This window comes from Heliangelus exortis, chromosome 2 (genome assembly GCF_036169615.1).
Source record: "Heliangelus exortis chromosome 2, bHelExo1.hap1, whole genome shotgun sequence".
NCBI lineage: Eukaryota > Metazoa > Chordata > Aves > Apodiformes > Trochilidae > Heliangelus > Heliangelus exortis.
Genome location: NC_092423.1, coordinates 136,083,671 through 136,097,433, shown reverse-complemented (window position 1 = coordinate 136,097,433; position 13,763 = coordinate 136,083,671). Strand labels below are relative to the sequence as shown.

The 13,763-nt window shown below is 41.5% G+C and overlaps 1 protein-coding gene and 1 long non-coding RNA gene across 6 annotated transcripts in view; one reads left to right on the top strand and one right to left on the bottom strand.

Moving 5' to 3' along the window:
* Positions 1-741: 741 nt before the first annotated feature.
* Positions 742-2,826, bottom strand: LOC139793478 (uncharacterized). Its single transcript, XR_011724618.1, has 2 exons — positions 1,804-2,826; positions 742-1,227 (listed from the first exon to the last, which is right to left on the bottom strand). It is a non-coding gene; the product is annotated as an uncharacterized lncRNA (long non-coding RNA).
* Positions 2,827-3,302: 476 nt separating this feature from the next.
* Positions 3,303-13,763, top strand: part of TRPS1 (transcriptional repressor GATA binding 1) — a 212,076-nt gene continuing 201,615 nt past the window's right edge. For 3 of the 5 annotated variants that reach the window (XM_071738237.1, XM_071738238.1, XM_071738233.1), the window contains exon 1: positions 3,303-3,554. The gene's annotated coding sequence lies outside the window, so the exon portion shown is untranslated. Of the gene's footprint in view, positions 3,555-4,189; positions 4,313-13,763 lie in introns of those variants that run through there. The other 2 variants (XM_071738236.1, XM_071738234.1) reach the window with 1 other exon arrangement.

Sequence of the window (13,763 nt, the reverse complement as noted above, 5' to 3'; positions counted from 1 at the left end):
GAGAAACTGCATTAAACAATAAAGGCATAAATGGCATGTTATGTCATCTTGATAAACAATGACTGTTACACTGTTTTCCTTCAAGAAGCAACTGTGACTGGCCTCTGTATTCTCCCTCAATGGAGAATGTGCCTGAGTGTAAAAAAAATGAAGGATTATTTAGAAATTACTTTGTTCATGCTTCTCAGTGAAAACAGCACTTTCTCTGCTTCTTCTTACTTTGCTGCTTTTCTTTCATTTCCTCAGCTCTTATCTATTAAAGAAACCTGCACTTGTTTCTACAACCACCTACTATCAGGCAGAATATGAGTTTTGAATAAAGTGAAATATAACTTCCTTTAAGTGGTTTTGCAAATGTTTGACAGCAAAAGATAATGAATGAAAATAAATCTCCAATATTTCTCCTAATGCAATTTGTGGCATGTCAGCGTCAAAGGATTTTAACAACAAATCAACAAATACTTGAATGAAAACAATATACATAACTTATTTTTTCTGTATTAGAAACAACTGTCCAACAATTACTGTATGACTTCATGAATTAGTTGGTTGTTTTGAAATATTCCTGCTAGGATTAAAAAAAAAAAAAAAAAAGGAAAAAAAAAGGAAAAAAGGCTATACAGGCCTTTGAGCCTGAACATATTGTGTCAATCATAAGCATATGTAATGTATCTACCCATGAGGTAAAAATTTTCTTTGCAAATTATTTCATAAATAAATAAATAATTTGCCTGAAAAAAGTTTATGAAAATATTTTTGCCTTTATTAAGTTCTCTAAAGTTCTTTTGTGGTGAATATAAACAGATTGATATTGACGTCTTCTTGATCTGCTTTACTTTAACTTGAAATGCAGAATGTATAATGCAAGCACTTTTTATAAAGATATGGTAACAAACTTTTTCTGAGAGATATAGTATTTCATTAGAGTTGTCTACTTGAAACTATGAGGATATACTTTGTCCTTCTCATCTTTGCTTATGAACGGCCTCTGTGGTTTCATTTTAAAAGCATATGCAAGGAGAGGCTTATGTCTTAAAAATACACTTAATATTGTTCTACAGGTGAAAAAAGGTGTGTTTGTTATCAAGTCTTACACATGTTGAAATCTGTGCTTTCTTTGTTATCGATCTTCTTTGCAGTTTGTCTGTCATAATGTGAATAAAATCTGGGAAACTGCAGCCACACATAAGAACCAACAGGGATTTAAGGTGTGAGGGGCATCATTTCCTGGTTTAAAATAAAAAGACATTAATAAGTCTCACTAGAGCAGAGAAGCAAAAGGGAATAACCCTTGTTTAAATATTTTCCACTCAAGCCCTACTTGTAAGATGCTTAGCCAAGTCATCAGACAAAATACCTGCTGATTTTAACCCTTCATCTGCAAGACATCTGCAAAGTGAACAGTCACTCGGGGCTGATGTACTCAGTAGCAATAATAAAGTCTGAACTGCAGAGAAGGACATTTGAATCGGTACAAATGTGAGAATGAGGCTTGTCTCTGATTCAGCCATGGTATTTTCAGCTTGAGAAAAAGTAAAGGTTTATGAAGTCAGTGAAGGTTCTGTGCGTGTATTAGTGAGGTGCTACTGAGCATGGCCCTGGTACTAAAGTATAGAGGCAGACTTTGCAAAAAACTTTAAATCCTGATATTACTTTTCTTCTCATTCCATACATAAACATCTCCACTGCTCTGAACTGATTCTCTGCTGATGGGTATAGAGGGAGTCCCACACATAATCCATCAGTTCTCCTCTCCCTGTATTGGGGATCTACTGTGTGCCTTACCACGCAACTGTATTTTACCTTCCATTTTCAGCGTGACAAGTTCACCTCTTGTGTGTGAATTATTGCTTTTCGATTCATAAAGTGCTTTATCAGGCAATCCTACAAAAGAACTTAAGGGGAAAATGTGTTACTGGTGATTTACATGAGCAATTACTTTACAAATCAGCCAGTGAATTATACTAAACATATATGAAGAATGTTTAAGTTTGGAGAGAGGGCTGCAAGCGCCATACGTTTTGCAGCAGGGTTTCATTTGCGTCAGCATGTATCTCTGAGGATTTTACGCTTTACATTTCACCGTGTATTTGAGAATAAAATTGTAAGGAAAAAGTTATCTAATTTCAAACATTTGGGGGGAAGCTGCTTCATCTCTCGCAGTGTAATGAATTAACTCTTTTCCAGCTTCTCCCCTGAATAAAGCATTAGCAGTTGTAAGCAACCAGAATGCATCTACTTTAATGTGAAATCAGTTTAGAACGAGTTGCATGGGAGGAAAAACACACCATATAAAGTCACCTAACTGCAGAAAAATTGTGTCCAAATGCCCAACAAATGTTTACATAGTTTTTAACGCCTACTATATTTGGAATTTTAAAACCCTTTCACAAGAACCTTTTATGTACTGCTTCTCCTTGGAGAGTGTTTTTACATTAACATACAGGCTTCTGGCAATTTGTAGCATGGGAGAAATTGGTGCATTTTGAATCGAAAAGGTTCTGCACAGGCAGGAAAAGTTGTAAGGGTTTTCTCTAAAGGAGCCTGCGACCTACTTGTGATTGGTATCAAAGAGCAGACAGTAAAGGGGAATATTAATCCCCAAACCTGGGAAGTGTCTCTCCATCCACCTCAACACCCGCACTCACACACGGGGTGGAAAGGGACGAGCGAGGTGACGCTAAATCGGTATTTCCCGGAGCGTTCCTCCGTACCCCGCGCAGAGCTCGGGTCTCCCGAGGGTGGCAGCTATTGCCGCCCGTGAGTTGCGCGTTTTGTCCCCCCCGCCCCCTCCCCCCCTCTTTTTATTTTAATCCCTCAGGGGAGCCGCCGGTCCGAATGACAGCCGCAGGCAGAGCAGCCTCCCGCGGGCCGCGCTCGGGGGGCGGCTGTGGCCTGCGGGCTATTCCTGCGCCAACTTAGCCCAAGTCCCCGCGCTCCCTCCGCGGCCTCCGCTCGCCCGGTTCGGCCGTGGCCCTGGCCCTGGCCCGGCGGCGGAGGCCTCGTCGCGTCGCGTCGCGGCGGGCGGAGGCGGGCGGCGGGGGGCGGCGCGGGCCGCGGCGGGGCCGCCTGCACTGTCTCTTTAAGGGCGCTCCGTCTGGGGTGGCGCTTTCCTCCGCGAAGGCTCCTTTGATATTAATAGTGTTGGTGTCTTGAAACTGACGTAATGCGGGGAGACGGAGGTCCTGACAAGCGATAACAGTCCTGATAACGCGCCGGCCGCCCCGCGCTCCCAGGCCGCCGCCTCGCCGCCGGCGGGGCCGCCGAGCCGTGCCCCGGCCCGCGCCCCCCGCCCTGCCGCGCCCCCGCCCCCGCCCCCGCACCGCCCGCCGGCGGCCGGCGGGCCCGTCGCCCCCTCCCCGCCGAGCGGGGCCGAGGGGGGAGGCAGCGGCGCCGCGGCCCCCCGCCCCCCCCCCCCCCCCTCCTCCTCCTCCCAGGCCACCGCCACATAATCCGCGGCCAACTCCGCCGGCAGCAGGAGACGGTTCATGGCTCACGCCGCGGCTCCACCATCTTCCAGGCTGCCGAGGCTGTTGCTGACGGTTAATCAACAGGTAAGGCGCGGGGGGGCGCGGGCGGGGGCGGCCCGGCGGCGGGGAGGGCGCCGCGGCCGGCGGGCCGGGAGGGGGCGGCGCGGCGGCGGGCGCGGGGGGGGCGCCGTGCGGGGCGGGGGAGCGGCGCCCGAGGCAGCGCGCCGTGTGCCCGGGGGGGGGGGGGCAACGCGGGTGCACCCCCCTCCCCAAAAAATACCCCCCCCCCAAAAAAAAAATACCCAGCAGTAAGCAAAACAACAAACCCAAACCAAACAACAAAAGCGGGGGTGGGCATAATGATAGGGAGCGGGGGGCTGCTCGGATTTCACAGGCTTTTTTTGGTGCATCTCCCCCCCCCCGCGCCCCCTTCCCTCCGCCGGTGGGTCAAAGCCATGTGTGATGGCTGGAAATTGGCGACTTCAAAACCGCGGTAGCCCTGCTGGAGTCGGGAGGGTCAAGTTCAGCGGCGGCGGCGGGCAGGGGGAGCAGCCCCCTGGCCCAGAGGCGGGGAGGGGAGCGGCGACGGCGGCCGCGGGCTGGTGCGGCTCTGCCCTCCCCTCCGCGCCTCTCCGCGCCTTATCTCCGCGGCCGCCGATTCCCCGGCACCGGGGCGCTTCGGGGGGAGGGGAAGGGAGACGCGGGGGGTGGAAGTAGAAGACGAGCAAAGAGGGTTTGCATCCGATGAGCTGCAGTCGCACAGTCCTGCCGCTCCTGCCGCTGCTGGAAGTTTTAATGGGGATCATGACAAGCGGGGCACAGAGACACCATCATGAAGAGTAGTAAGTCTGGGAAAAAACTTTTTTTTTTTTTTCCCCTCCTTGCCCGGGGACACACCGGGGGAGGCCGGGTGCGGAGCTGTGCTGCGCAAGGAAAGGGGACTTGGGGTCCGTCCCGGTGGTCACACTGGGTAAAAAGGCAACATGGTGGTGGTGATTTTTTTTTTTTTTTTTTTTTTTTTTTTTTTTTTTTTTTGTTGCTGTTCTGTTTTGTTATGTTTTTTGAAATCAGAGCGCAGAGAGACGTAAAACTTTTCCCTCTTAAAGGCAAAGCTCTTAGCTCTGCGTCCCCACGCTCGGCTCTCCCCTGCCTAACACAACTTTGTTGAGCGTCTCACTTTTCGCCCCCTCCCCTCGTCCTCGGGGGCTGCCGGCGGGGGGCTGCTCCCCGCCGTACTTATCCGCGTGTTTGCTTTTCGGACGGAAGAAATGAATGGAGGTGAGGCCAGGGATGGAGGGGCTGTGCGGAGGCTGCGCGGCGGTGGGCGCTGCGCGCCCGGGGCAGCCGGTGTGGCTCGGCCGGGGGTGAGCAGCTGCGGGGTCGGGGCCGGGCAGGGCAGGGGCTGTCCCGGGGTGCTGGCCTCCGCCGCGCTTCCCTGGGACGCGAGCAGCTCCCTGAGGGGGCTTGACATTTCGGGGGCTTTGTTTATCTGCCTCCCTGCTGCAAATCAAGGCGTTCAGACATCCCGGCACTCCTACGCGGTTTCTGCCGGGGCCCGCTAGCCTTCTTTAAAATTTATCCTTTTCTTTTATTGTATTTTTTTCTTCTTTTTTTCTTTTTCTTTTTTTTTTTTTTTTTTTTTTTTTTTCCTCCTCCCCCCCCCCGCCTTCCTAATCGGTTTGTGTTTTCTGTCTGCAAATGGCAAACTTCCCAAGTGCACTGACTGAACTGTGGGGGTAAGTGATGAGTTGAAGTGGAGAGACGTCTCCCCTCCATCACTCCTTCCTCCACCAGTGCGAGTACCTTGGTTGGTAGGGCTGGAGCCGGAGGCATCTCTGCACCCTGGGGGAACCGAGGAGACAGATCCCCTCCGAATGGAAATACTTTCTAGTAAAAAGAGTGTAAGCTATCAGGCGGAACTATGCTGCTTTCACTGCTTCTACAGCATGCAACGCGTTTTGGATGTTGATTGAAGCAAACAATAATTTAATACGCTTCAGGTTTTATTTAATTGAGTTCAGTAAGTCTCTCAAGGAACCATCAAACTTTGCTATTTAGGCAGTCTTCCTTAGCTGCGCAACTGAATCCTATGGATGTTGGTGGCATCATGTTACTTTCCTGTTGGTTTTAGGAAAAAGTTGAACATTTAGAGAAGACTGCCAGAGTTAAAAATGCAAGGGGCAGCAAAGGAAAGTAGTGATAAGAGCCAGTTCCTGACGTGGACAAAATGAGAATAAAAGTTACAGTAGTCTTCTGAACTGCAGTTTGTGTTTGCCTCATGTTTGCAATATGTGTATTAGGTTAGACAGCTCTTTCAGATATTCCACCAGAGTGACATTTAAAAAAAGCCCTCCAAGAGAGTGAGGAATTTTTTTTTTCTTTTTTCTTTTAAGTACTCCGGGTCTGTGAGTAAATACAGGGTTTGTTTGAGAACATCAACTATTTCCTGTAAATTGTGATGCTGACAAGACTGTCTGGAAATGATATCAACACTTTGAAAGATTTTTTTTCTTTTCTTTTTTTAACCACTGAATGAAAGTTTGTTAATAATGTGGTCAAACCAAACAAGTGGAACCTTTCTCTGTAGAGGGGAGAGAAAAGTCTTCTTTCTTTTCTCCTCTTGAAAAATATATACCTGCTTGAGATTTGCCTCATAGATTCAATAATGCTGGAGTTAAGTAGTGCATCATTGCCTATGAACATATTAATCCTCAGACTGTTTATGACAACAGAAGTCTGCTTCACCTTTTTAAAGCCAAGAGAGATTAGATATGAATAGTCCATAATCCACCTAGTTGTGTCTGATTATAACTTTTTTTTGGTTACATATAGTAACTTTTTGCAGTTTGAAACTTTACCTATACTAGTTACAACAAAATAAATAAAGGGCAAAGTTGCATCAGCTTTTAAATTTACATGTTTTGCCTGTGATCTTCTAAAACAGCCTCTAAATAAAGGTTAGCAATCCTTGTGAGAGTATGGCTTTATTTATTTTTTTTCTATATTTCATAGTAATGTTAATAAAGGGAAAAAAATGCAAATGACAGCTTCGAAGATCTGAGACTTCTTTGGGCATCAGATAATTACAATGCAGCCAGGTTATCCTCGTATATTTTTAATGCGTTTTTAGTATAATTTATACGGTAGATTTTTGGGTTGCCCTATGTTGCTATCAGTGATGGAGTAAATTCAGTATTATTTTATAAATCTCCAGCAGTATTATCTTTTTATCGTCTGTTGTCTGTTGTTCATAGTAAGCTTTCATAGTACACTATGATCATGCATGCTCTAGCTGCGTGTGAAGAATATTATTATTCACATATTGTGATTGTGCATTAATAACAGTGTAGTACTAATTCCTGTGTGTGGACTCAAGTGTCTGTGATATGCAATGGTTGCTTCTTAAATCTCTGTATTTCACTCATACTATATTTTAATGCTGGTTGACACATAGGGTTTTATATTTTCAAAGCATTGTGCAAACAATGACTAATTACTTTCTGTTCATGCGAATTACCTCTTTTACCATTTTATCAGACAGTTGCTTTGAAACAAAACTATTTTACATTACAGTGTGAAAGAGTTAAAAAATTAGCAAAGACATTTAGGAAAAAAACAAGATTTTAATTACAAACAGGCAACTTTGGGTATGTATTTAAATTTTTCTTTTTATGTGGAACTTTCCTTCTAAGTTTGGGGGTGTGTGTGTGTATGTGTGTGAATATTTATGTCTTTTACAAACTCTTAACAATATTCTAATGTAATAATCTTAACAGAAGCATTTTCAGCTCTTAACTGTAGCCACACTGGCAGTATCACTTTAATAAAGGTTTGTGGGTAACACCAAATACAACACTGTGACAAAGTTTATGGTTAAATATTTTTGAACCGGACAGGCTGGGAATCAGACAACTCTTTTTGTTAGGTGAAAGTAAAGTGGAAATAAATTACATTTTTAATACAGTTTCGGTTAAAACAAATGGCCACCTGGTAGTAAAAGAATTGGCCTTGAACAGAAATATATTCTGATTAAGATACTCTAACTGGTTTGTAAAATGAAGCCATTCATTCAGCAAACTGAGAACTTTCCAGTTAGTGTTTGCCCTTGCTTAATTTAGTTTCCTCAACACAACTAAGTGAGGTAGTCTGTGTCTGGTTTTGGCAATCCCGGGCGACTCTAAGCTCGGGCATTTTTACCCCAAATATTACACCTTATGAGTTAAAAAGCAGTTGGTTAAAAAGAATAGCAGGCAGTTCTGAGGAAAAAAGAAAAAGTTTCTTTTTAGCTTCTGAAACTTTCAGAAGTTCTTACCTAGTAAGAAAACAATGCTATTTTCAAATACTGGTGATTAATACTATAACCAGCATAGTCTGCACCCATCTATTGTATAAATACCATTGCCTGTTGACCTTTGGATACATTAATTACAGCATATCTGGTCTAGGTTCTACTATTTTTGTCTGTCCAGAAGATAAATAAAAGTGCCCTTTCCAGTCCTCCTGGAGAAGAAGAACTGTTTTTCTTGGTACTGTCATGAATTATGGAGTTCTTTTTCATACCCTTTGACAATTAATTTCTTTTTTGACTTTAAAAAGATAAGCCTGCATCCAAAGAAAGATTATTCGATTACTTTAAGACTATTTTCACTTCAATTTTTATGGTATGTACAAACTTTCTGGGCTTTGATTTTTTTTTGGATTGTGTGTTTGCTAATTAAAAGAAAAACACGTAATGAGTTATATCAGATGATATGAAGGATTAAAGTACAGTTACACCATTGAATAGTAGATGTTTACAAGGGCAAGACATGCAACTACATTTTTAAGATTATGCTTATTATTGACTTCTTCATGTTGTTTTGCACCTAATAAATAAAGGGCCTTCCAGAATGCAACCCTTTAGCCAGTTGTCTGCATGCCCAGAACATAAGAAATGCTGCTGGGGCACGAGAGCGTGGGGGGAGAGAAGCGGTGGCATATTATTCTGACTTCTTGTCATGCAGACCAAGGCTCAAATGAAACATGGAGCAATGGGAGAATAACTACCATGGTCTTGATTTAAGTCCCCAGTGGACATTTTGTCACACCCCAAAAGCATTGCACAACTGAGCACCATTCCACTTAATGTGTTGTCCGGAGTCAGAGGAGTCTCTGATTTGGCGTCACGGGGTTTAGAAGACTGTGATTTAGGTGAACTGGAGTAGCTGCGTGTAAGAAACTTTGTTTAATAGCTGTCTATGTTTTATTCATGTTCTGCTCTATTGATTTCTTATTTTCTAGTACCTTTAAAGTGGTTCTTTAAAATTTAATATTAACAGCACCAGTTGAAAATACATCTAAAGTTTAATAGAAATTGCTAATCTTCTATCTGTGATTTTTATTATGGTCCTGACATATTAACTACAGAATCTTGTTGTGGATCTCTGTACATAGATTTAAAAAAGCTGTAGGAAGAGTATTTTTCATTAAATTACATATCTGCCATGAGTGGTACTTCTGTAGGATGTTCTTACAGAACCCAGTTGGTTCCATCCCGTAAAGTTTGGGAACTTCTGCATGCTCATCGGGGATGCGTGTGAGTACAGCAGCTACAATAAGATTATTTCGGCCTTGAAGATAGAATTGTTTTGAATCACAAGGTTTAGTACTAATAATATTTTTTACTTTTGTAGCTGCATTTCACACATGTCTAATTTCTTGTAAGTCTGCTTTCTTTCCAGGCTCGTATTGACTCTTTTTTTTCCCTTTAAATATATTTTAAAATATTTAATTTTTAAAATGTTACTAGCCCTTTAAAAACCTGTAATAAATGCTTTACAAGTGGCTAGACACCTTCCCTGGTGGTTTAATTTATACAAGCAGGAAACTTTCTCTCCTTCTTTCTCTCTCTCTTTCTTGTTTTCTTTAAACCAACTGACGTAATGCCAAACTCTGCTTTAAAAGAACAGACAGAAGTAATTGGTAGCTTTTAACTTTTAATAATGTTCTGGATTGGTTTTAGTGGCCAAACTGCCATTTTTTTAAAAATTCAAGTAAAAACGGGCTTGTGGCCTGAGGAAGAAAGGCCCTGTTGATGCAGTTATTTTTATTCTTGTTTTTCAATCTGTTATTAAAAATCTTTCCTGCTGAGCTCTGCTGGATTTCTCCAATTGCTCTTTGTGATGGCTGGTGCATTTCAGGTTACGGTAACTTTAACTGTTTTCTGATTTTTTTTTTCCCATGGGCATTTTGAGATGCTTTATCCTTTTTTTTTTTTTTTTTTTTTTTTTTTTAATTTTATTTTATTTATTTGATCTCCCCCCAGCACACCCATCACTCACACCCCTTCTCTTGCCCAGCACCCGAAACCATTTATTTTGATTTAGACAGGACAAATGTTAAACATTCCTTGGGTGGCTGTTCAGTGAATATTATTTTCCTAGTATGAGAGTGTTTTACACCTGTTGGTGATGCTGGTTGGGAAGATACTCAGATATTCACTGTCCCAATGCAGAAGAATGAAGACATCCTATCTTGCAGAGAGCCACTTTCTGCGCTCCCTCCACCCCATATTTTAAGGCTAAACCAGATTTCTAAATATGTTTAGTAATAGTCTCTGCAATCTTTATCTATTTGTATTATGCCGATATTAGAAAAATGAAAACCAAACAGAAGATTTTTTTAATTAACCATACTTAAGAAAATCCAGATTATTGTCTTTTCTTTCTTAATTTCTTCATTTTGTTTCAAGTTTTCTGGCTTATTTCCTTAATTTCTCCTCTACGTCTGCTGGGGTTTTGAACACAAGCGAACTTTCTACGGTAAAAGGCGAAGTTGGGCAATAGACTTTCTTGCGAAGTTGACGTCAGGACGACTTCATAAGTTGGCAAGTAGGGGAATCGTTCAAAGACCAAGTTGGCTTGTGCCAGTTTTCCCTTCCTTAGGGGGAGACACTCCACCCAGTAGGAGGTTACCCCACCCAATGTGGAGAGCTATAATTCAGTGGCAACACTTTAAATGTCAATCCTCCCTAGGGTTTAAACCCCAGACTTGTCTTGCCTCAATCTTTATATTTAATCTAACATTCAATCTGTTGAAGTAACATCTCATCTTCATAAGCACTTTTTGGGCCTGATCCTGCAATTCTCATTTTTGAAAAATATTCATTGACGTCAGGGGGACTTATGAATTCAGGATTGGCCTCTGCAGGGTTGTGTGTATCTGTGTCTGTATGTAAGTAAGATTACATCTCCTTGATGAATATTGTATGATCCCTGTTGTTGAAGATAAAATTGTAGAATGGTTCCTTTATCATCTTAAAAATCTGAAGTAGTCCTGGAGTTGTAATGTAAAATAGATTTCCGTCAATAAGTGACATGTACTTATTTTTATTCGGTGTTTTCTCAGATTAATCTTTGAGTTTAAAAAGTGCAACTCTGAAGAATTTAAGGCATTTCTGCCATTTCCCCGTATTTCTCTATATTATTCTCTAGACATATTTCTGAATGCTCCTTTTGGCAATTTTTTCACCTCAAATGGAAAATGAACGTCACAGCCTGTAGCTCATTGCCTGCAATAACTCTTGGGCTATTTGCATAATACTGAGAACTCCCAAGGAAAAATTGAGTTTTGGGGTATTCTCAAGTCAACATGTAATTTTTTATAGTTACATTTTACTTCACCGTGGTTTCTGTTCTCAAGCATCCTTTTCAGATCCCCCATTACATTTAATGAGGCTGACAGTGCAGGAGTTAGTACATAATTCGATATTGTAAAAACGTTATAGGAAAAGCACCAATGTGTTCTTCTTTCTGCATTTTGAAAATATGCCAACATTTTTAGTTTATTGATACGTCTGCGAAAAAAAGTCCTTAAAAGATGATGTTAAAAATCTTCAATGCACTTAACGTTTCTCAGCAAGATTTACTAAAACAATATGCTTCAGTTTTGCCTCAAACTATTTCAAGCCACCTCTGGTCCAAGAATGTACCAGTTCTTGGTTCCTGGAAGATTAAGCATGACAGTTTCTATTATATAATGAACAGCATTATTGTTTGAACAAAGGTAACATATTTTGATTTGTGTACTTTTTTTTGGCAGCTGGCACTAGCGTAGGTCTAAAATGAGTGGTGATCTAACAGTGTAAATATCTGAACGTTCTTGAAACACACAGTATAGATGTAATGTGTTTAAATCATTGAATCTATATTATATAGAATGTGTATGTATGTGTATATACAAAGCTGTAAATGGTGTGTTCTGCTATCTGTAGTCTTCAAATGTGTATCCTTCGGGTATTCCTGACCTACTTTACAAAGTCTGCAAGTCTAAAATACTAAAATACATACCAAAACTTAAAAATTAAACATACATCTTGGTGGTTTAAAAAAAAAAAAAAAGCAGGGGAGAATTTGTGCTAATAGCTAATTAAAAAAAAAAAAAAAAGCGTAATTTGCCTAGATAGATACCTTGTAGATAACTTGCAGACTGCCTTTGGTTATCCCAGTGACTTCACTGGGATTATTCTAGAAAATAGTTTCTCAACTGATTTAAAAAAAGTTTGAAGTAGATACTGAAGTTAAGTATCGCCTAAAATTCCTACGTGCAGATGTGGTTTAATGTTTAATGGAAGTTAAATGGGTTAGGATAAAGCAATTTTCTTTGGGGGTAGAAGGTTTTTAGTGCTTCCAAAGTATGATTCTTTTTAACTTTCTCAAGTGCCGCTCCTCAAGAAAATGCTGTGAATGATGTGGAACATCACCCAAAATTTACTATGCAGATGAAATGTTGCTTCATGAACTCAGTTAATGAAAGAAAGGTAACTTCAATTTCAGCTTCATAATCTGAACATAGTTTGCTTTTCTGTTTAGCATTCTCAGTTTTAGGTGTATTAAATGTACTCATCAGACATTCTCCAGCTGCAGTTAGACTATAAACCAAAAATACACTCCATGGTGATCAGTACTGAGCGTATTCCTCCTGCATGCATAGATACGGACACGCATGCACATACGTAATTAATAAAGTAAACCTTGCCCCAAATACCTGAGGCAAAAGCTTGTGAAAATAGATTAGCCTCACATTGTGCCTTGCAGGTAAACAGGATCTGAGGCTGATAGAGAAATGGGAGAGGAAAGCTCCTGAGCGGAGGCTGCATGCCTGCACTGCCCTGGCACCCAGCTCTGGATGCTCAGGTCTGGGGGCTGTCAGTAAAAATCCCACATCTCCTTTCAACTATCACAGTGGTAAGAAGGAAAGAAACAGTAACTCAGGTCTCCCATCTACTGTATGCACAGTTTTCTCCCTGTGGCCTGGTACTGACATCAGAAATTCAAGCCGTCTAGTTAGTCTCCTTCCATGCTCTTCAGATCTTGAGTTTTCTTTAGAACCAAACTCCTATTTGTATGTTACGTCTGTCACGGAAAAAAAATATATAGTGGATTAAATTAATCCTGTAATAGTTGTTTGAGCATACTGTAGGAATGTAAATAATTTTGTGGCATTGAGCTCATATTTCCAGTCTTATGGGGCGGGGGGGAACGACTCTGTGAGATCAGAAGTTATCAACAACATATATCTGAGTTACTCAGATACAGTAAATCTTCTAACAAATACCCACCCCGTGCATACCCAGAGTTACTTCCCAAGACTGTTGAAATTCTGTACACACCTGTATCTTACATGTAAGTCCATAAGCATGCACAGTAGATGTATCTTCAACTTCAGTTAGACAGTATGGAAGGAAGCAGCAATTGAAGTAGTCCATGGACAAAAGTTTGTTTGCCACTTGATTGCTGCTGGCTGATTGTCTTCCTGGAAAAAATCCTGAGGAATCATTAATTTAAAAGAAATGTGGAGTTATGTCTCTTACTCCAGCTCTGTCACAGTTTCAGCATACAAAACATTAAGCAATTCATCTGTTTTAGGCCAGAAGTGATCATGAATAATCCACTTTTATCTAGGCATCATTCTGTCATATGAAAGGTGTGCTCTGCCTTGTCCCTCTTACTCTGCCTCTGTTTCTTCCTCATGCATGTTGGTTCTCTCTTTGGCTTCTATATACACATACATACATTCTAAAAATACATGGGAATGGAAGTCCATCTGTGTTGCCTAATTTTTTTACAAAAACACGAGTGTTTTTATTGTTCTTTCTCTGAGCCCTTAATGAGTTTAAAGAATTTAATGTGACTTAATGAGGGTTCTTATTCTGTTTCTGACACAGAGACTGATGAGGGAAAAGTAAAACAAATAGAAAACCAGCTTTTACTTGTGGTTAGTTTCATGATGTCATCAAATGCAGGATATTACAAC